The sequence below is a fragment of the Equus przewalskii genome, chromosome 17, assembly GCF_037783145.1.
Source record: "Equus przewalskii isolate Varuska chromosome 17, EquPr2, whole genome shotgun sequence".
NCBI lineage: Eukaryota > Metazoa > Chordata > Mammalia > Perissodactyla > Equidae > Equus > Equus przewalskii.
Genome location: NC_091847.1, coordinates 61686222 through 61709107, shown reverse-complemented (window position 1 = coordinate 61709107; position 22886 = coordinate 61686222).

Sequence of the window (22886 nt, the reverse complement as noted above, 5' to 3'; positions counted from 1 at the left end):
AAAATCTGAGGGTGGAGCACAAACACTGAGAAATGCAGTTTAAATGCCGTCTCTCCACCTAAGTACGAGGCATCAGTAGACCAAGTTGAAGTTTCTGTTGCACTGAAGGAAAACACAGCAAGACAAATCATAAACCCAACTCAACTCTTGACAATATTGATTTGGTCCCCCATGCTACTGCATGAAAAGAGAAGTATGTATTTTCACAGATAAATACTATTTACCTCAGTTTCTTCTGCTCTGCATAAGATTCTAGTATTCAACCAAAATTTATTAGACTCAAAGGCACACAAAATAAAAGAAAATGAAACAAAACCCATTGTGAAGAGATAAAGCAATTAACAGACTCATACTCAGAGATGATCCAGATATTGGAACTAAGAGTGTGAATTTTTAAGTAACTATGAATAATATGTTTAGAATCTAGTGGAAAACATGGGCATGTGTGAACATGGGAGAATCTCAGCAGAGAGGTGAAACTATAAGAGGGAGTCACATATACTGTTAGAAATGAAAATGATAGTATCAAAGATGAAGAATTGCCTTGATGGACCCATCAGTAAAATTGCCACAGTTGAGTAAATGACCAGCGACCTTGAATACAGGTCAATGGAAATCACTCAAACGAGTACACTAAGAGAACAGTGAAAAAAGTCACATAGCTGAGTAGTGCAGATATATAGGATAAATACTTTTACTACCATTATTAATATCAGTTAATATGATACATACACAAGTAGATGCATCACTGTTGAAGGAAAAACATAAAATCTTGAAGGCAGCTAGAGAAAAAGACACATTACTAATAGATGAACAAAGAAACAAATATACAAGCCTTCTTGTCAGAAACAATGAAAGCTCAAAGACGGGACAGCAATAACTAAGCAGCAGAAGAATAAAAAACTGTCATCTACACTCAGTGAGAATACATTTATAACTGAAAGTGACACAGATCTTTTCCAGATAAATAATAGTTATAAGAACTTATTTCTAGCAGACACATGCTTCAAAAAACTCTAAAAGAAGTTTTCAAGGACAAAGACCAATGCCAGAGAGATGTTCACATCTACAAAAACAAATGAAGTGCTCTAGAATTGGTAAAAATAAAGGCAAATAGAAAAGTCATTTTTGCTTATTTTTAATAACTCTAAGAGGTAATTTATTGTCAGAGACAAAGAGTAGCAAGAGATGGGGGTACATAATGTATGTAAAATATGAGATTGCAATAGGACAAAGGATGGGAAGGAGAAATTGGAAGTATGCTGTTGTGAGATTCATGGACTACATGTGAAGTGATATATTATCTAACAGAAGACTGTAATAAGTTAACATACATGCTAAATTTAAAGAAACTTTTAAAAATTAGAAAAATAGATATAAAGCCAATACTGGAGATACAATTAAGTAATAAAAAATACTCAATCCAAAAGTAGGTTAAGTAATAAGGAACAAAGAACAGATTAAAACAACTAGACAATAACTACAAGACAGGAAATAAAGTCAATCAGAGCAATGATTACGTTAAATGTGAAAAGTCTCAATATCTCAATTAAAAGTAATGATTGTTAGATTGAATTTATAAAAGACCCAACTATATTCTCTCTACAAGAAGTCCACTTTACGTATAAAGACATAGATAAGTTAAGTTACAAGATGAAAAGTAAAATGCCAAAACCATACAAAATTAATCAAAGGCAATCTAGAAAAGCTATATTAATATCAGAGAAAGTAGATTTCAGTACATGGAATATGGCTAGAGATAGAGACATAAAAAGGCAAGTCACCAGGAAGATATAACAACCCTGAATACGTGAGCACCTGGCAACAGAACTTCACAATGAAGTTCATAGTAAAATGAGTAAAAGGAGAAATAGACACATACACACTTTATATTAATCGTGTCTTTTTAATTTTATTTTTGTTGTTCTCTTGCTTTGATATCTGGAGCCTTGCTAATTCTAGAGACTGCCCTTCAGGCCTAGTCAATTGGTAGAGATAGTAAATGACCTGTCTTTGAGAACACTTTTCATATTCAAATTAACCAATCCAGAGCTCATATCCCCCACTGCATTCTTTACCAGGCTCTTATACTCAGGGCCACTAATAACCCATCCAGGCCAGGTACCAGCAACCAGAGACCACTGAAATTATTCAAACTAGCTAAGCCTTAAACCTATTTACCCTGTATCACCTGTTCTCTGCCACAGAAACCCTAATAAATGTTCTTGTCCACACTTTCCCCTTGCTCCCTCTGCCTCCTGACCAACCCTGTTGCTTCCTTGTGTGTCTCTGTGTGGCATGGCATGCCCCCTCCTCTTGGAAACTATGAGAAGCAAACTATCTTTTCAATGTCAATCATCTCTTGACCTATTGGCCTCACCATAGCTGAAAAATAATAAAACTTACATTTAAAAATGCACTATGGTTAGAGACTATAACACTTGTCTCTCATGAATTGAGAGAAGGAAACAGAAAATCAATAGGGATATTGAAGACCTGAATGACACTATCAGTGAACTTGTTCTAACTGACAATTATGAAAAACTAGCCAAGAGCAGCAGAATACAGTCAAGTACAAGGGAAACATTCACCAAAAAGGACCCTACACCGGAAGCTAAAATGAACCTGAAGACGTTTAAGAGAATTGAAATCATACAAAGTATTTTTGCTGACCACAATTAAGTAAAAATGCAAATCAATAGTAGAGAGATATCTGGAAAATCCCTGAATATCCAGAACTAAACAATATACCACTAATTAACTCTCAGGTAAATAGAGAGTCATAAGAAAAGTTAGAAAATATTCTAATTAATAACAATAAAAACATACCATCAACATTTGTGGGATGTAAGTAAAGCAGTGCTTAGAAGGAAATTTATAAGGTGAAATGTTTACATTACAAATGAAGAAAGACTCAAAAGAATAATCTAGAAAAAGAAGAGAGAAACTCAAAATAATCTAAAGAAAGAAAATAATAAAAATAAGAGCATTGATAAATGAAATCCTGAAAAAAAAATCAATAGCACTGAATACTAGTTCTTTGAAAAGATCAATATATTCAATAAATCTCTAGCCAGACTGACAAGAACAAAAGATATAAAGCAAAAAATACTAATATGAGCAATGAAACAAAGATATCGCTACTGATATACTAACATTAAAAGGATAACAATGGAATATTACAAACAACTTTATTCCAATAGATTTGACAATTTATGTGAAATGAACAATTCTTTGAAAGTCACAGACTATCAAATGTTGCTCAGGAACACTTTATATAACCAAAAGAATTTCATTCAAGAAATTGAAGTCTAGCCACATCCTCGTTACAAGAAAGCTCCTGGTACAGAAGGTTTCACTAGTGAATTCTATCAGACATTTAAAGAAGAAATGATGGCAATTCTACACAATCTCATCTCGAGAATAGAAAAGAAGAAACTCTTCCTAACCTATTTTATGAAGGCAGAATTACCCTGATACAAATAGAAGACAAAGACATTACAAGGAAAGAAGGCTATACACAAATATCCCCTGTAAACATACTTGCAAAAATCCTCAATATGAGGTAATCAAATCCAGCAGTATATAGAAAAGAATAATACATTATGAACAGATGGATTTGTCCCAGGAATTCAAGGTTAATTTAACATTAAAAAATCAAATTATGTTATTCACTGTATCAACAGACAAAAAACAAAAATCCCAAGATTATTTTAATATTCAATAGATGCAGAAAAAAACATTTGAAAAATGAATATCTATTTTTAATTTAAAACTCTAAGAGAATGATAATTAGAGGGAAATTTCTTAACCTGATAAACTCCATCTACAAAAAACTTAAACCTAATATAATATTTGATGGTTAAAAACTTTATGTATTTCAGGGGCCGGCCCCATGGCCAAGTGGTTAAGTTCACGCGCTCCGCTGCAGGTGGCCCAGTGTTTCATCCGTTCGAATCCTGGGTATGGACACGGCACCACTCATCCAGCCACGCTGAGGCGGCATCCCACATGCCACAACTAGAAGGACCCACAGTTAAGAATATACAACTATGTACTGGGGGGCTTTGGGGAGAAAAAGGAAGAAAAAATCTTAAATAAAAACATAAAAAAAAAAGGCTGTATGTATTTCACCCAAAATCAGTAACAATTTCCCTTGTCCCATCTCACTACTACTATTCAATATTGTATTGGAGGTCCTCACCTACACAATAAGGCAAGAAAAAGAAATAAATAAAGGGCATTCGGATTATAACAGAAAGAATAAAAATGTCTCTACTAACAGACAACATGGATTCCTATTTATACAATCCCAGAATCTACAGAAAATCTACTACAACTGAAAAATGAGTTTAGCATATTTATAGGACATAAGGTAAGTATAAAAATAATTAATTATATTTCTATATACAGTAAGTGAGCAATTGGAAATTAAAATTTTAAAAAGTCAAGTGATAGGTACAATAGAGTACTGATACTGCATTCATTACTCATATTTATTTGAAAATGTTCAGAATGAAAAGAAAAAAGTAAGTTAGATCATTTCTGCTCAAAATCCTCAATTATTCCTGTTTTTAATAACAAGAAAACTCCTTAAAAATCTGCACAAAGCCCTATATAAGCTGTTCCCTTCCCATCCTCTCTGACATCATCTCCCACTTCTTCACTCTGTTCCAAAAATGAGCCTCCTTGTTACACTTCAAACATATAAGGCATGCTCTTGTCTCAGGGCCTTTGTACTATGCACTGGTTTGGAACATTCTTCTCCCAATAATCATATGGTTTCCTCCATTACCTCTTTTAGCAGGGCTCTGATGAAAGGATGTCTTCTCCAATTACTCTATTTAAACTAGCACTCTTCTCTCTAACCAACAATATTTTATATTCTCTGGGTTATCAGATAGTAAAAATATAACTTGAAAATATAGTTTGGAGTTTTTTCAATAAGTTTCCAATTACCAAGACTTTGAGCTACATTGACTGTTGAGCTGTAACTAGTCAAATTCACCTAAATGAATCCATCTTCTCTCATCTCCATAAATCTAAAACATAACAGATATTATTCCTAGGAAAGGTACTAAGAAGCAAGAGTAGGGTTCCTCAGGGCATAGGTGAAGTTTTCCAAGATCTTAAATATGTCTTTCATATACTAGAAATCAAATTGTACAAGTAGTATATACCATTGTTTTTGTTATGTGTAATTGATCTAAATTTCCTCATTTTTTGGAAGTCCCATTGACAGCCTAGAGGCTGAAGAGGATGGGCAAGAGAGAAGGGGTAGGTTGGGAAGAACTTTGAATTTAGTAGCAATCTATAGCAGTCTCTTGAAATGTGAACGGCTTTCCAGATCTGCTTGTTTTTTCCTTTCCTACTGCCCCCACCCTACAAGTGTGTGTGTAGAGCAGAAGTCTTAAATGTCTTCATGATAAACAGGGAAGTGAAATGCCTCAGATCTGTGTATACATAGATTTAATTCCCTGGGTCCTCAACGACCTACACTGCCTATTTTTGTATCTGGTCCAACTCAAGGCATGTTCTGTCCTTGATGCTTCCAGGGATATTGGTCTTCTCCCCTTTCTGATCAGATTCTCCTGCAGTTCTTGATGGCCCGGGGTCTTTTTAAAGCCTAGACACAACACACATCCATTCCCTGTGCCTCAAATTAAACTGGAACAAAGTCTTCCCTGGTTTTGCTTTTCTTTTTCTCTCTTTTTTTTTTTCTCCCCAAGCGTCATATCCTCCAGATTCAACGCCAGGATAAAAAGCCTGTGAAAGAAAAGAGGAAATTAATTTTTAGTTCTTTTCTCTCTTCCACTCCAAAGGATTCATTTCTTTCCATTCCTATTTGGATTAACTCTGACTACTATTTAGCTGGATATCCTACAAGGTTATATCCATTTTCTCTGGTGGCACTAAGCCCCATGTCTCATTCCAAATGATAGACAGGGTAAGGGGGAATGAGAATTATGGTGAAGGTTAGTGAAAGATACGAGGTTCAAATTTTTTGAAATATAATACTCATTATTCTATAACATAGTAACATAAATGAGAAAATTATTGAAATTATCTGAATTCTTTATTGCTACTTCTTAAATTTAAATTATATTTGGGCATCAATTTCTATGTTGTACTAGTTTTTAGTTTCTGGACTCAAGAATAATCATTAACTTGTATCCTAAAATATACTCATTCTTCATTTTTTTGATAATTAATGGATATATTGTTTTTTAAACTTTGCTAGAACACATATATTTTCCCTTTTTCACATCTTTTTTGATTATTCTCAGCTTCTTTCATTTTACTACAGCCTCATATGGATTAGCACCAACTTTAATCTTTGCTGCAGTTCAATAATTACACCTCTATTAAGGCGACATAAATCCTGTCTTCTATTAACATGCCAACAAACAGCTGCTTGTTTATCCTAAGAATCCCATATTTTTATATTTGAGTTTTAATCATCATCTTCTTAAATTTAATGAATTCTATTCAGGCACCCTTCATAGGAGACAATCAAGCTATCACATTAATTAGGCGAATGGACAGCAAATTAAATTTTTTCTATTGTAATTGTATACATTGTGATACAAGATACAAATTTCCACATCCTTCAATATGATATAAATTGGGAAAATATGAATGCTGGTAAGAAAAATAGTTCCTGAACAAGAATGACTTAAAGACACACTGGGTTAGTCAGGGCTCTCCAGAGAAAGAGAACCAACAGGATGTGTTTATATATATTCAGAGAAATTTATTTTAAGGAATTGAGTCACTCAGCTGTGGAGGTGCAAGTCCAAAATCTTCAGGGTACACTGGCAGCCTTGAGACCCAAGGAAGAGTTGCAGTCTGAGGCCAAAGGCAGTCTGCTGGCAGAATTCCTTCTTGCTTGGGGGAGGTCACTCTTTGCTCTAATAAGGACATCAGCTGATTGGATGAGGTCTACCCACATTATGGAGGATAATCTACTTTATTCAAAATCCACCTATGTAAATGGTAATCTCATTCAAAAAACACCTTTATAACAACATCCAGAATAGTGTTTGACTAAATATTTGGGCTATGTGGCACACCTAAATTGACACATAAAATTAACCGTCACACTCACACTCTCCTGAAATCCTTTATACTTTAAATATGAACTGTGTAGATTACATTACAAATATTACAATCAAATCAATCTACACACTCGTTCAAACAGCAGGAAATATAAGACATAACCACTTTGCTCATCTTTATTATCTTAACATGACAAAGGCCATTTTTTCACAGTCATGCTTTGCAGAGAGCATGAAGTTGTTTTGCAAACACTATTCATATGGGTTAGACTGCAGGCTACACTGGATGTGCAGGTAATGGGTAAGGTAAGAGATTGTAGTGAATTGCATTGCTGCCTTCTCTATCTCTTCTCATGAAAATGCCCCAAACACAAACATCTACTATTGAAAGCTTCTGCAGTAAAAGCCTAGGAAATGTATACCATTAGAATCTACATTGTGACAGCATTTTATAAACTGTTGCTACTTTATATTTTTTCAATAGCCACAAGGATCCAGCCTAGGTGAAGGTACAAGGTGTAATGTGATTTGAGCAATCATCAAGATAAAGGACAGGAATTATCTCAGGTAAAACCATGACTAGAAATTTCAAAGAAACTCACAAAACATCATTACATAATACTGTGGATTCAATATATATTTCTTAAACATTACCACACATACCAAACTTCCAGGTGATTTTCTTTTTAATCATCAAGTTTTATTGTGAATGTCAGTAGATTTGAGTATTTTTCAAACTTATTTCTGTCAGCACTGTAAGTTCTGTGTCCCAGGAAACCAATCAGTCCTGGGAAAATCAGAGGGTTTGTCACCCTCAACCAGCAACTGATCAAGGCAGTGATTCTTAAAATGGGGGGCACTGATGGGGTGGGAAGAATGTAGACTTGTAGTACCTAAGCCTTAATATTTTTGTTTTTGATTTTTGCTAAGGAAGATTCACCCTGAGCTAACATCTATTGTCGATCTTCCTCTTTTTGTATGTGAGACACCACCACAGCATGGCCACTGATAGACAAATGGTGTAGGTCTGCTCCTGGGAACTAAACCTGGGCTGCAGAAGCAGAGCACATTGAATTTAACCACCAGGCCACTGGGGCTGGCTCGAGCTTTAAGTTTTATAGCTTTTGAAAAAACAAAAGATTGGGCATGGCCTTTCTTTGAATTTTAATATGTAAGATTACAAAAAACACAAATAAAAACTCATGATGCTATTCTCACTATAATTCAATAAAAGATATCAAAATTTAACTTTAAAATATAGCAAAATATGATCTCAGATAAAAGGACAGTCCTTAAAATTGAGAACAGTGTATTTTCTCATTTATTCACAGGTAGTTAAAAATTTCCCCCACTGACATATTGACCAGTATGCATGAATTCTGCCTCATGCGACTAATAAGTTCTATCTCTCCTCCTTTCCATTAATGAGCCCTTCTCTTCCTCTTGAAAATATATGCCATGTCTGTTTTGTTTCTTTTTTGGAAATACAGGTAATTTTTTTTTCTAATTTGAAAGTTTAAGAAACAACAAGGTGAATGGTCCTTAATACTTGAGGGGAGGGTGGTATGTGGCAGTAATACTTACTTTGGAGCTTCTTAATACTTTGGGATGTGTATAATTCAGGAGACTCTACCTCTTCTGAAAAATAAAGGCACAAATGGACATACACACAAAATATTGCCTATAAGTTCAGGGGCTTCACAGAGCTCTGGAGCCCAGGGACCCTGGGATCAGAACTCTTGTTCAACATAGCTGACAAATGTTTGATTATCTTCTACTCAAATACATTCAAATGGTTTCTTTGTGCCTCACAACAGCAGTGATGAGAAAATGCAAATGCTTCTCTGAGGTCTTCACTGACACGTATCCCTGAGATCTGCCACATCAAATACACCAGTCAAGTTAAGCTCGTAATACCACAGGATAAGACAGAGAGAATGAGGCAAGTGGCCTGGATAGATTTTGTCACAGAGCAGCATTACAATGGAGAGACTTTAAAACATTTAAATTTCAAATAAATATTAGTCTTAGGCATACAGAGGTTTTATACATGGGTTAACAGAGCTTTGCTTTCTGTGAAAAAGATTCTGGTAGGTGTTTGCTATTTAAATCTTTTCAGGTAATTAGTCCCTATGGTGCCTTCTATTTCAGGCTACAGCTGTTCATGCTAATGAGATGTAACTTGGTGTCAGGAATTCCCATCCTCCAGCATTAAGCGGTTAACCAATAATGGGGTGCTTGAGAAGCTATGCACATAAAGGGATGTGATGAACAACTTCAACTTAATTATCACTACTTTTATCCATGAAGAAAAAAAAGCAAATAGAATACATAATATTGGTATTAGCAATAAGTCCCTCTCTGATGAAGTTTATTTCAAAGAGGGAAAATGTTAACATTTCAGCCATAATCAGAAATAAGTTATTTCTTTAGAGGTACAACCTGATTTCTGAAAATATTCAACCACAAAGATGATCAAATGTTTATAAAACATTACCTCCTATCTCTGACATTTACAATATTTACATGAAAAGTTCTGGTAGGCCAACATAAAGAACTGTAAAAGGTGAGTGATGAGCTCCACATTTTGTTTACTGCATCTTTGCAACATTTTTTTTTTGTCTGACTTGGCCTGGGAGGGAGTGCATCATAGCTTTAGGAATTGATTAGCTGTTTATAGGGTCTTGAATTCAATATTTGATCTATAGTTTAAAGATAATACACTGTAACAAAGACACATTTAGTAGGTTCCAAATAGACATCTTGCAGAGCACATTCTGATCAAAATGTAATAAAACTGGAGGTGAAGTTTGATTTAAATATATATGGAGACGGTGTCAAGATGGTGGTGTAGGCAGACTCTGAACTCATCTCTTCCCACAGACACAACCAATTTACAACTACTCTTGGAACAATTACCCCTGAAAGAGAAATAAAAACTAGATAAAAAGAACCCCCACACAAAGGGACAGTACTGACTGAGGCGGAAGAGGCAGAAATTCCTTTCTGGAGAGAAAAAAGCCACCTTCTAGCCACAAAATTTCACTATTGGCCAGGAACAAATTTAAGGTATGAAGCCTTCCCTGGAGGAATAGGGGATCTGATTAGGGGAGTGCTACAACAATAAGCAGCTTTTGGACTCAGCACAACCAAGATCACTGTCATAATACCTGGCTTTGCTGGCTATTAACTACAATGAGGAATACCCCCAGAAAAGCTATAAGACATAAGGGACAAAGCAAGGGCTCTTAAAGGGGTCTGCTCTTCAAGGGCCCATGCACAAATTCACCCATTTTTGGAAAGCAACCTAAAATCACTAAAAAGAAAGGTGCACAGTCCTTTGGTGAAAATAGACTCACCTGATAGGCTCTGGATGCATCTGGGTGAGAGGTGAGACCTCTCCGGGACTGAGACATTGGCAGCAGCCAGTATTCTGATCTAGTCCAGGCATGCTGACACACATGCTGCAGACGCCATTGGAGTTCTTCCCTGCCTGTTAGCTCAGGGGTCTGCCCCACTCACTAGAGCATTGATTTAATCCAGCTCAGCCAGGGCAAGAAGCCCACCCTAGGGATTTGTCCTACCCAACAGCAAGCCCTTGGGCAACATGTAGGCTGGCATAGGCTGAGTGCCTGAATCCTCTTCAACCCAGAAAGGGAGTCTACTTCTTTGGGACAGGGTGTACACAAAGGATGGGCCTGCATTGATGGAGTGTGTGGGGCCTCTGTAGTGGGGTGACTGAATCTACATCAACGGGTCAGGCTGCATGCATGGGGAAGGACTGTGTTGAGAGGGTGTGTGGCCCTGTGGACAGTGGGAACTGTCAACTGCAGCAGATTGTGCTTCTCAAACAGCCCCACCTTCCAAAGCCTGAAACAATTGAGTGGTCCCATGCCTGGGGTCAGCCCCACTCAGCTACAATCCTCAGGGAGCTAACAACAGGCTTGCAGTCCAGAGACCTACAGCAATTGTAAGCCCCTGAGCCTAGCAGCCAGTGATGCTGGAAGTCTACTCACTTAACAGAAAAACTTCAATAGGAATGTGCTGTTAGACATTGCAGCCAACTGTGCTGGGGCTATCCACATCCAATAAAGCAACTGAAGCCTCCACGGAAGCCACACACCACTGAACATGACAACCAGCTGGCCAGGGGACCACCTAGTCTCCCCAGGCACCTGCAGTAAGAGCAACCCTACCATAACAGAAGAACACACATAACCCACACAGGGGACACTCCTGGAACATTTGGAACTGGTGATGAGAGAGAAGCACACTGCTGGGCCTCATAAGCCATCTCTTACTTAAGGCCACTTCTCAAAGATGGGGAGACATAGCTGACCTACCTGATACATAGATATAAGCACAGAGAAAAAGGAAAAATGAGGAGACAAAGGAATATGTTTCAAGTAAGAAAACAGGACAAAACCCCAGAAAACCACTAAATGAAAAAGAAATAAACTATCTACCTGACAGAGTTCAAACAAGGAATCAAAATGATGCTCACTGATCTTGGGAGAAGAAAGGATGAACTCAGCGAGAACATCAACAGAGAATTGGAAAATATAAAATAGAACCAATCAGGGGCCAGCCCAGAGGCACAGTGGTTAAGTTTGCACATTCCGCTTCTCTGTGGCCCAGGGTTCACTGGTTTGGATCCCAGGTGTGGACATGGCACTGCTTGGCAAATGTCATGCTGTGGTAGGTGTCCCACGTAAAGAGTAGAGGAAGATGGGCATGGATGTTAGCTCAGGGCCAGTCTTCCTCATCAAAAAGAGGAGGATTGGTTGTAGTTAGCTCAGGGCTAATCTTCCACAAAGAGAAAAAAAAAGAACCAATCAGAAGTGGAGAATATAATACTAGAAATGAAAAACTCACTAGAGGGACTCAATACCAGAGAAGATGATACGGAAGAATGGATCAGAGAGCTGGACAAAAGTCTAGAGGAAATCACCCAAGCTGAACAGATAAAAGAAAAAAGAATTAAAAAGAACAAAGACATTCTAAGGGTCCTCTGGGACAACATCCAGTGCACTAACATCAGTGTTACAGGTGTGCCAGAAGGAGAAGAGAGAGACAAAGGGGCGGAGAATCTATTTGAAGAAATAATAGCTTAAAACTTTCCTAACCTAAGGAAGGAAACAGACATCCAGATATAGGAAAAACAGAGAGCATCCAACAAGATAAATCCAAAGAGGCCCACACCAAGATAGATTATAATAAAAATGTCAACAATAAAAGATAAAGAGAGAATCCTAAAAGCTGTAAGAGAAAGGCAACAAGTTACATACAAATGAAACCCTATGAAGCTAATCAGCTGACTTCTCAGCAAAAACCTTACAAGCTAGAAGGGAGTGGCAACATATATTTAAAGTGATGAAAGGAAAAAACCTACAGAAAAGAATACTCTACCCAGCAAGGTTATCAGTCAGAATGAAGGAGAGATGAAGAGTTTCCCAGACAAGCAAAAACTAAAGGAGTTTATCACCAAGAAATCAGCTTTACAAGAAATGCTAAGGGGACCTATTTAAGTGGAAAAGATAAGACCATAAATAGGAATAAGAAAATTACCAAAAAGAAAAAGCAATAAAATCACTGGTAGAGGTAAATATACAATAAAGGTAGCAGATCAAACATCTATGAAGCTAATATGAAGGTCAAAATACAAAAGTACCAAAATTATCTATTCCCATGATAAGAGGGTAACAGATACGCATGCACAAAAAAGAGGTTAGATATGGTATCAAAAACATAAAATGTGGATGAGAGGAGTAAAAGAGTAGAGCTTTTAGCAAGAAGTCAAACTAAAGAGACCACTAACTTAATATAGATTAATATAGATTGCTATAAAGGTCAATGGACTAAATGCTCCAATCAAAAGGCATAGGGAAGCTGATTGGATAAAAAACCAAGACCCATATATATGGTGCATACAAGGGACACACTTCAGACCTAAAGACACTTACAAACTGAAAGTGAAGGGATGGAAAAAGATATTTCATGCAAATGGAAATGAAAAGAAAGCAGGGGTAGCAATACTTATATCAGACAAAATAGACTTATAACAAAAACTGTAACAAGAGACAAAGAAAGGCACTACATATTATAGTGTAGTGCCCATATTCGATAAAGAATAATCCAACAAAAGGATGTAACACTTGTAAATATCTGTGCACCCAACATAGGAGCACCTAAATATATGAAGTAATTATTAACAAAAATGAAAAGACAAATAGACAGCAACACAATAATATAGAGGACTGTAACACTACACTTACACCAATGACTAGATCATCCAAACAGAAGATCAATAAGGAAACATTGGCCTTAAATGACACATTAGACCAGTTAGACTTAGTAGATATATACAGAACATTCCATCCAAACATCACAGAACACACATTCTTTTCAGATGCACATGGAACATTCTCCAGGATAGATCACATATTAGGCTACAAAACAAGTCTCAATAAATTTAAGAAGATTGAAATAATATCAAGCATCCTTTCCGACCACAAAGGTATGAAACTAGAAACCAACATACAGGAAGAAAATCAGAAAGGCTGCAAATGTGTGGAGACTAAACAAAATGCTGCTGAGCAACGATTGGGTCAATGAAGAAATCAAAGGAGAAATAAAAAATTACCTGGAGACAAATGAAAATGAAAATAGAACATGACAGAATTTATGAGATCCAACAAAAGCAGTTTTAAGAGGGAAGTTTATAGAAATTCAGGCCTACCTCAACACACAAGCAAAATCCCAAATGAACAATCTAACGGTGCAACTAAAGGAACTAGAAAAAGAAGAACCATCAAAGCCCAAAATCAGTATAAGGAAGGAAATAATAAAAATCAGAGAAGAAATAAGTGAAATAGAGACTAAAAAAAAAAAATGAAAAAAACACAATGAAATAAAGAGCTTGTTCTTTGAAAATATAAACAAAATTGACAAGCCTTTAGTTAGACTCACCAAGAAAAAAGATAGAAGGCTCAAATAAATAAAATCAGAAATGAAAGAGGAGAAATTACAATGGATGCTTCAGAAATACAAAAGATTATAAGAGAATACTGTGAAAAGCTATGCCCCAACAAATTGGATAGTCTAGAAGAAATGAATAAATACTTAGAACTATACAACCTTCCATAACTGAATCAAGAAGAAATAGAGAATTTGAATAGACCAACAACCAGTTACGAGATTGAAACAGTAATCAAAAACCTTCCAAAATGTAAAAGTCCTGGACCAGACAGCTTCCCGGTGGATTCTACCAAATGTTTAAAGAAGTCTTAATACCTATCCTTCTCAAACTTTTCAAAAAAATTGAAGAGGAGTGGAAGCTTCCTAACTCATTCTACAAAGCCAACAATACCCTGATATCAAAACCAGACAAGGACAACACAAAAAAAGAAAATTATAGGCCAATATCACTGATGAACATTGGTGCAAAAATCCTCAACAAAACACCTGCAAATCAAATACAACAATTCATTGAAAAGATCATACATCTTGATCACTTGTGATTTATTCCTGGGATGCAGGGATGGTTCAACATCCACAAATCAATCAATGTGATATACCACATTAATGAAATGAAGATTAAAAAGCACATGATCTTCTTAGTAGATGCAGAGAAAGCATTTGGCAAAGTACAGCATCCATTTATGATAAAAACCCTGAATAAAATGGGTAAAGAAGGAAATTAACTCAACATGATAGAGCACACATAAAAGAAAGCCACAGCTAATATCATTCTCAGTAGGGAAAAGCTGAAAGCTATCCCTCTATGAACAGGAACCAGACAAGGTGCCCACTTTCACCACTCTAATTTAACACAGTATTAGAAGTCCTAGTCAGAGCAATCAGGCAAGAAAAAGAAATAAAAGAGATCCAAATTGGAAAGGAAGAAGTGAAACTGTCACTATTTGCAGATGACATGATTTTATATACAAAATACCCTAAAGAATCCAGCAAAAACTTTCAGAAATAATAAACAAATATAGTGAATTTGTAGGATAAAAACCAACATATAAAAATCAGTTGTTTCTATACACTGACAATGAAGTAGCAGAAAAAGAAATTAAGAATACAATCCCATTTGCAACTGCAATAAAAAGAAGAAGTTACTTAGGAATAAACTTAACCAAAGAGGTGAAAGACCTGTACACTGAAAACTAGAAAGCATTGTTGAAGGAAAGAGAAGACACAAAGAAATGGAAACATATTCCATGCTCTTGGATTGGAAGAATTAACATAGCTAAAATGTTGATACTTCCTAAAGCAATCTACAGATTCAATGCAATCCCTATCAAAGTTCCAAAAACATTTTTCACCTAAATAGAACAAAGAATCCTAAAATTTATATGGAGCAGCAAAAGACCCCAAATAGCCCAAAGAACCCAGAGTAAAAAGAACAAAGCTGGAGGTATCAGACTCCCTGATTTCAAAATGTACTACAAAGCTATAGTAACCAAACAACATAGTACTGGCACAAAAACAGACACACAGATCAATGGCACAGAATCGAGAGCCCAGCAATAATCCCACACATCTATGGACAGCTAATTTTCAACAAGGGAGCCAAAAGGATACAATGGAGAAAGGAAATTCTCTTCAATAAATGATGTTGGGGAAACTGAACAGTCACACACAAAAGAATGAAAGTAGACCATTATCTTTTACCATACACAAAAAGTTACTCAAAATAGATTAAAGACTTGAATGTAAGACCCGAAACAATGAAACTTCTAGAAGAAAGTATGCTCTTTGACAGTGGTTCTAGCAGCATATTTTCAAGTACCATGTCTAACTAGGCAAGAGAAACAATAGAAAAAATACACAAATGGGACTACTTCAAACTAAAATCTTCTGCACAGAAAAGAAAACCATCACCAAAATGAAAAGACAACCTAACAATTGACAGAAGATATTTACAAACCATGTATCTGATAAGGGATTGATATCCAAAAATATATAAAGAACTCATACATCTCAACAACAAAAAACCTAACAACCCAATTAAAAAGTAGGCAAAAGATCTGAACAGAGATTTCTCCAAAGAAGATATACAGATGGAAAACAGGCACATAAAAAGATTTTCAACATCAAGGGATGAATGGATAAAGAAGATGTGGTATATATACACAATGGGATACTACTCAGCCATAAAAAAGGATGAAATCTGGCCATTTGTGACAACATGGATGGACCTTAAGGGTATTATGCTAAGCGAAATAAGTAAGAGTGAGAAAGCCAAATACTATATAATCTCAATCATAAGTAGAAGATAAAAACAACAAACAAACACACAGAGACAGAGATTGGATTGGTGCTTACCAGAAGGGAAGGGTGTAAAAGGGGTGATTAGGCACACGTGTCTGGTGATGAATTGTAATTAGCCTTTGGGTGGTGAACATGATGTTATCTACACAGAAATCGAAATGTAATGATGAACACTTGAAATTTATATAATGCTATAAACCAACGTTACCACAATAAAAAGATAAAGATACGTGAAAAAATTGATCATTATTGTTCTAAAATAGTTACTAGATGAATGAGTAAATCAAAATTAAAAATACAAATGAAAGTTTGATATTAAAGTGCCTTAAATTCAAATTTATGGATAATGTGAAAGCTGTGTTTTTGTTACTAAATGAGATAATTTAAACAAATTCATTAAATTTTAAAAGGAAGAAACAAGAAAAATTAAATATTAAGAAACTAATAAATACATAAGGAAAACTAACAAACTACATTATATAGAAGAATCGACAAAACAGGCGGAGCTAGAGATCCTCAAGGCTGATTGTAAAAAGATGCAGAGGGTTCACTGAAAAGTACATTACTTTTTGGAAAGCATGACCAATAAAAGAAAAGAGAGAGAGAAAGAAGGAAATAAAAATTAGCTAAGGATAGAGAATGGGATAAAATTACTTAAAAGGTTTACGAAGGAATAAGATGAGCGAATTTTGTTGATAAATTTAAAAATATAAACGTTGTAAAAATAGTTGATCTACAGTGTATGAAAATATATTTGTTATAAAATTAAAGATGAATAGACATTTATAGTCCAATGTACTATTAATCAACTAATACATTTTGTGTGGAGATTGTATATATGTGTACATGTGTGTGTTTGTGTGGGCAGATATAGATATATAGGCGCTATTTCATAGGCAAAAACAATCAAAGATAATCTTAAATTCCTGACAAAGTGGTAAGTTTCGATAGGGAAAAGAATTGACTTTAACATTTTATTTCATATTTTAAGTGGAAAATGTATCTTAATTTTAATTTTTTTTCTTTTCTATATTTTTCATCCTTAAAAAAGCCACGGTAACAAAAAATAAATCTGAAAAATTATAGTTAAATTACTCAGCTACACTTTATGTTCTTGGAGATGTTACTTCTAATTATTATTATATAGTTAGTATACTGCACATAGAATCACTAGCAAAAACCTTTAAAAATTAGAAAATCTTTACAGTGACACAATATAATTTAGGAAAAAAAGTTTGCAGTAAAATTATAGTCATCTTACTATTTCTTAAATATCCAGAGGAAACTCTAATCCTGAAAAATCAATTGTGATTTTTCTCAATGATAGATCTGATTAATATGAGGATGATGTTTGCTATAGAAAACTGCAGTGCATCAAAGTTAGTTCCACAAAATACTCCCATTCAAAACTCTTTTAAATGCAAGAAAATCACCTGCTGAATTTGAGGGCAAGAGCCGGACATAAAGATTCACGTCATACAGGGAGAAAAAGAAAAACATTCAGCTATTAACTCCTCGATGTAACTTTCTTTTTATTAAAAAAAAAAAGTGTAGGACATTCTGTCTTTGGGAACTCCAGCATCACCATTCTATTTTTCCGTCCTCTTCTGGTTGTATTCCAAGGTAGAGGGTCTCAGTCTTCATTGCATACTAGAATTAAGTGGGGAAAATATAAAAAGTATTTAGTCAAATCATATAAGGATTTTACTATTTCGGAAAAATTGGATATAATTTTAAACAATAAAAATTATTTATAATATCCAAGGAATCTTAGAAACTTCCTTAGTTGTCTTTTTGTTATTGGTTTTGGACAATTTTGAATAGCCAATGATCTTTCCTTAGCTGATGTGCCATCTTCAGTTGACGAATCATTACCAAGGTAATGAACTGTAGTCCTAAACTGTAGTTTCAGAAAGTTTATGTTCCTTCCTAGCCAATTAGTTTCTCTGTATAGGCAAATAATATATGAATATAATATAATATATGAATATATATTTATTCACCTATCTACCTATGCAGAACAGCTAATTGGCTAGGGAGGAGCATAAAGTTTCTAAAACTAGAGACTATATCTTATCTATCCGTATGCATGTATGTATGTATCTATCTATCTATCTATGTATATACTGACATAAATCACTTCTCTCTCTTCATGTAGATAGAAAGGTAGATAGATAGTTTGACTTAGAGAGATCCAAATCAACAGAACATAGAAAAGCATCAACCATCTACATATTGGATTAACAAAGATCAAGAAGGAAAATTTTTATCATTGAAGTGGAGAGAAATAAGATAGAGCCTCTGTAAAGCCTGAGGCATTACTGTCTAAGTATAGGTTTTCCTGGGTAAAGGCAAATAAATATATATTCTCTTTATCCAATTAGAACACACTCACTCACACACACACACACACACACAAGCTAAACACAATACTATCACAAAGAAGAAAGCCCCTGGAAAGGTGGAACCAAGTATGCCGTTTGGACTGGACACTACCATAAAGTGAGGTATTAAGATCTTTCAAAGGTTGATCAGACTTATAACCTTGTTATTATTTTTTTCTACAGACAAGAGAGGACTACTCCAAGAACTAATGAAAGGTCTGGTTAGTACTTTCTCTACCAGGGCTAGTCACAGAGGTCTGATACCTTCTCCAGCTTCAGCCTTTAGAGAATACTGAGGAAGCTTAGGAAATGGTTTACAAGGGTCAACCTGAACTTAAATAAGTTCAAGTCCTGGTCTTCTATCTACTTTAGTAGAATTTTTTGTCCATAAAGATTTCAGAACTGTACTAAACTCTTAATTTCTTCTTAAATCATATTTATGACACGCATGCAAATATCTAAACAATTTTGTTAAGGACAACCAGATTTTGTGAGACTTCTAAGAATAAATTCTTCTGCAAATTGTTTTATTGACAGTTAAATTTACAAAGCAAAACATCTGCCTATTACATTTTCTGGAGTAGTTTCGTAGCAAAGGAAGAAGTGTTCTGCTGAGAGTGGTCCCAGAGTAATAGTTACAAGTAGAAAAGTGTGGAAGGATTTGAGACTATTAGAAATTCACACTACCCAAGGAGCTTTAGTGTTCCGAGAAGTCTGCTATTGTGTAGTAACCGCGTTTGTGGAAAAAATAGTGACATCGTTTCTATGAGGAATCACAATCACTGTCCATATATATTTATATTTAGTTCTCCTTGGGAATTCAAGAGAAAAACAGAGAGTGCTTGGACATTACATTCTCCATTAGAACAGCATTGTTGGCTAGGTGTGAAATAGTGGCAAAAATATATTTTGGTCTCTGCTCCTGGTTCCTGGCACAGAGCTCCTGAAACTCTTGCCATCTCCTGAGTGATAAGAGCATTGGGAGCATGTTTTATTCTAATATTTGATCTTCGATCCTGATTTCTGACACAGAGCTCCTAAATTCCTTGGAGTTTCCTTGGTGGTACTTCTGTCTTTTTTCTAACGAAGTGACTCTTGGTGAGGTTCTGGAGAGCTTCAGGATGGGGACTGGTCATGAGAAAGACCAAGCCATGATCAGAAGTTTGAAACTTTCAGCTGCCCTTCGCATCCTCCTTGAAGCGGAGAGGAGCTGGAGATTGACTTAATGATTGATCATGGGTGGATGAAGCCTCCGCAAAACCCCCAACAGTTGGGGGTTCAGAGAACTTCTGGGCAGATGAACACATCCATATGCTGGAAGGATGGTACACTCCATCTCCACGGAGACAGAAGCTCCTTGTGATCAGGACTGTGCTGAACCTCACACTATGTATCTCTTCATCTGGCTGTTCATTAATATCCTTAAATATCTTTTATAATAAACTGGTAATCTAGTAAGTAACCTACTTTCCTGAGTTCCTATGAGCTGCTGCAGCAAATTAATTGAACCCAAGGAGAGAGTTGTGGGAGTCTCTGATTTATAACCAATCTTTCAGAAGCACAGGTAATAACCTGGACTTGCAATTGGTGTCTGATGTGGTGGTGGGGGTGAGGGTCTTATGAGATAGAGCCCTTAATCTGTGGGGTCTGTGCTAACTCTGGTTAGTGTCAGAACTGAACTGAATTATGGGACCCTGAGCTGGTGTCAGAGACTCAGTCAGTGTGGGAATAAACCCACACATTTGGTGCAGATGTGAAGTAGTATTGAAGGTGCAGAAGTATTCTGTGGGTAATGAGCGAGTAAAGGAGAAGCAGCGAGTTTTTCCGGGAAAACCGGTTTTATGCCATCATACCTTTGTTTTTTTGTTATCCTAATATGGGGTATTGGCTCTTCCAAAGGCCCTTTTCCTTGCAATATTTGCAAGTACTCTTCCCAGAAGACCCTTGATTCTTAAAAGATGATCCTTCCATATTGTTTGTATTTCCGAGTCTGGTTTTTTTTTCTGAAAAGCCATCAGTTTGTTTTGGTTCATAGTTTCTCAGTTTTCCAAGGCCCTCTGAAGATATTTGGCCTTTTGTTAGAGATTGTCTAAGTCTGAAAATCCCCATTCTAACTTATTTTTTTTAATTAAATACATCGTTTCTGGGCTTAGTCCAGAAAGCAGAGGACAGTGGTTCTTTTACACACGCTCTCAGGACTACTTCAAAATATTTCGTGAAAGTCTTTTGAAAGTGATTTAGCCAATTACTAAAATGGTAGCATTCTGCAGAAAATCCGGAATGAAACTGTAGTTCCTGTACAGATTTAGGAGAGCGGGAGAGGGGATGTAAGCTGTATAAATAGGTGGTGAAGTTAAAGTAGGGTATGGAATTTGGAGCGCAAGAAGGACAAGTTTCAGATTTTAAAGGGAAGTTGTCTCTGTCCTTTGGCCTTTATTAGAAAGTCTTTGAGAGAAGACTTTCAGAATTCATTTTTAAGTCTCAGCATAATAATCAAAAAATACCAATCATTTTTTGTTTGATGCTTTCCCTCCCTTCTTTTCTAGGGCCTCTGTTAGATGCATTATAGTTCAGAAGCCAAAAACTTCCCAGAATGGCCACTGAAATTCTACATTATCCCTGTGCCACCTGGCAAGATTATTACTGGAATTTGGATTACCGCAAGAAAACATCTTGGAGCAGACATTCTGTAGGAGTGGGAGAGTGGCTATCGGTTTGAGACAAAAAGCATCACTTTCTCTTTCCCACACCCATGGAGACATACATATCAGGACATCCTACACTAATATTTTATGAACAGTATCTTGGATTCTTGAGTATTTCAAGGCTATATGACTAATAACCCAGAAACTATTAGTCCACAAAATACTGAAATGGAGAAGAAAGACCTCCTGTGTTAAACAGAGTAATCATTCTTTGGACAGCTGAGGCAGAGAATTTCAACATTAGATTTTTTTTTTTTGAGGAAGATTAGCCCTGAGCTAACATATGCTGCCAATCCTCCTCTTTTTTGCTGAGGAAGGTTGACCCTGAGCTAACATCCGTGCCCATCTTCCTCCACTTTTTATGTGGGACGCCTGTCACAGCATGGCTTGCAAAGCAGTGCCATGTCTGCACCCGGGATCCAAACCGGCGAACCCCCGGCCTCAGAAGCGGAACGTGCGAACTTTACTGCTGCACCACCGGGCCAGCCCTACATTCGATTTTTTTAAGGACCAAGGCAGTGTTTGTTTGTAACCCATTGTTACATAATATTTGTAATATTTATAGTTCATTATTATGGCTGAGACTGGCAAGCAGAAAACACTCCTCCAGGCTGAGGTAGGCCAAGGTTGGAGGGCAGGTGCGAGGAAGAAACAGAAGTGTCAAGAGCTCATGTGCTGGCTGGGTAGCACACAGTTTGGATGTATGGTATGGATGGTGGGACAGCTTCATTGAGATTGTCACTGAGCCAAGGCCAGGGCTGTAAGCTCACTGAGGTAATACATTCTCTACGCTTAAAGCTGGGCAGAATGCAACTGGATGTCTCCCTAACACACAACGCTGGCAGCAGTGAGAGGAGCAGAACAAATAAAAATGGAAGTACACTGGAAACAGGAAGAAATGCCCTTTTCTCCAGTCCTGTGCCTATATCACCCTATACTGACAAAACTTAATATCTTGCTCTCTGCAAAGGAGAAATGCTTAGTAAGTCCAGGTTTATCATTGCAGAACAGGGGAAAAAAGACTGGATTTGGAGCTGAGAGATAATAAATTGATAGTTGGCATATACATGGTAATTTTGGGATATCAAACATCATGCTCCACTTCCTACCTCATTGGGAAAGCAGAAAAACCCCTAACTATGATTTTTGGCCCCGAGTCTACCTAGTCAAGTCCAAAGTAAACTTGGCCCTGGGACTTCCAAGTCATGTCAGCAACATTGTTCGGCTCTAGTTAAATTAAGTTGTCTTTTTGCCATTTGTACCTGAAAAATTCCTGATTGGTAAAAAACAAAAAAGAATCAAAAACAAATTTATAAAACAGAAAGAAAGATAGTATTGAAGATTTCCTCACAATCTTCCATACTGTAATTATTTAGAGACTTTCCTTCTTTATAGGGAATTTCTTCATGTACTATTGGGTATAGTTTCATTATTCGCAATCAAACAGAACTGAGATTAAA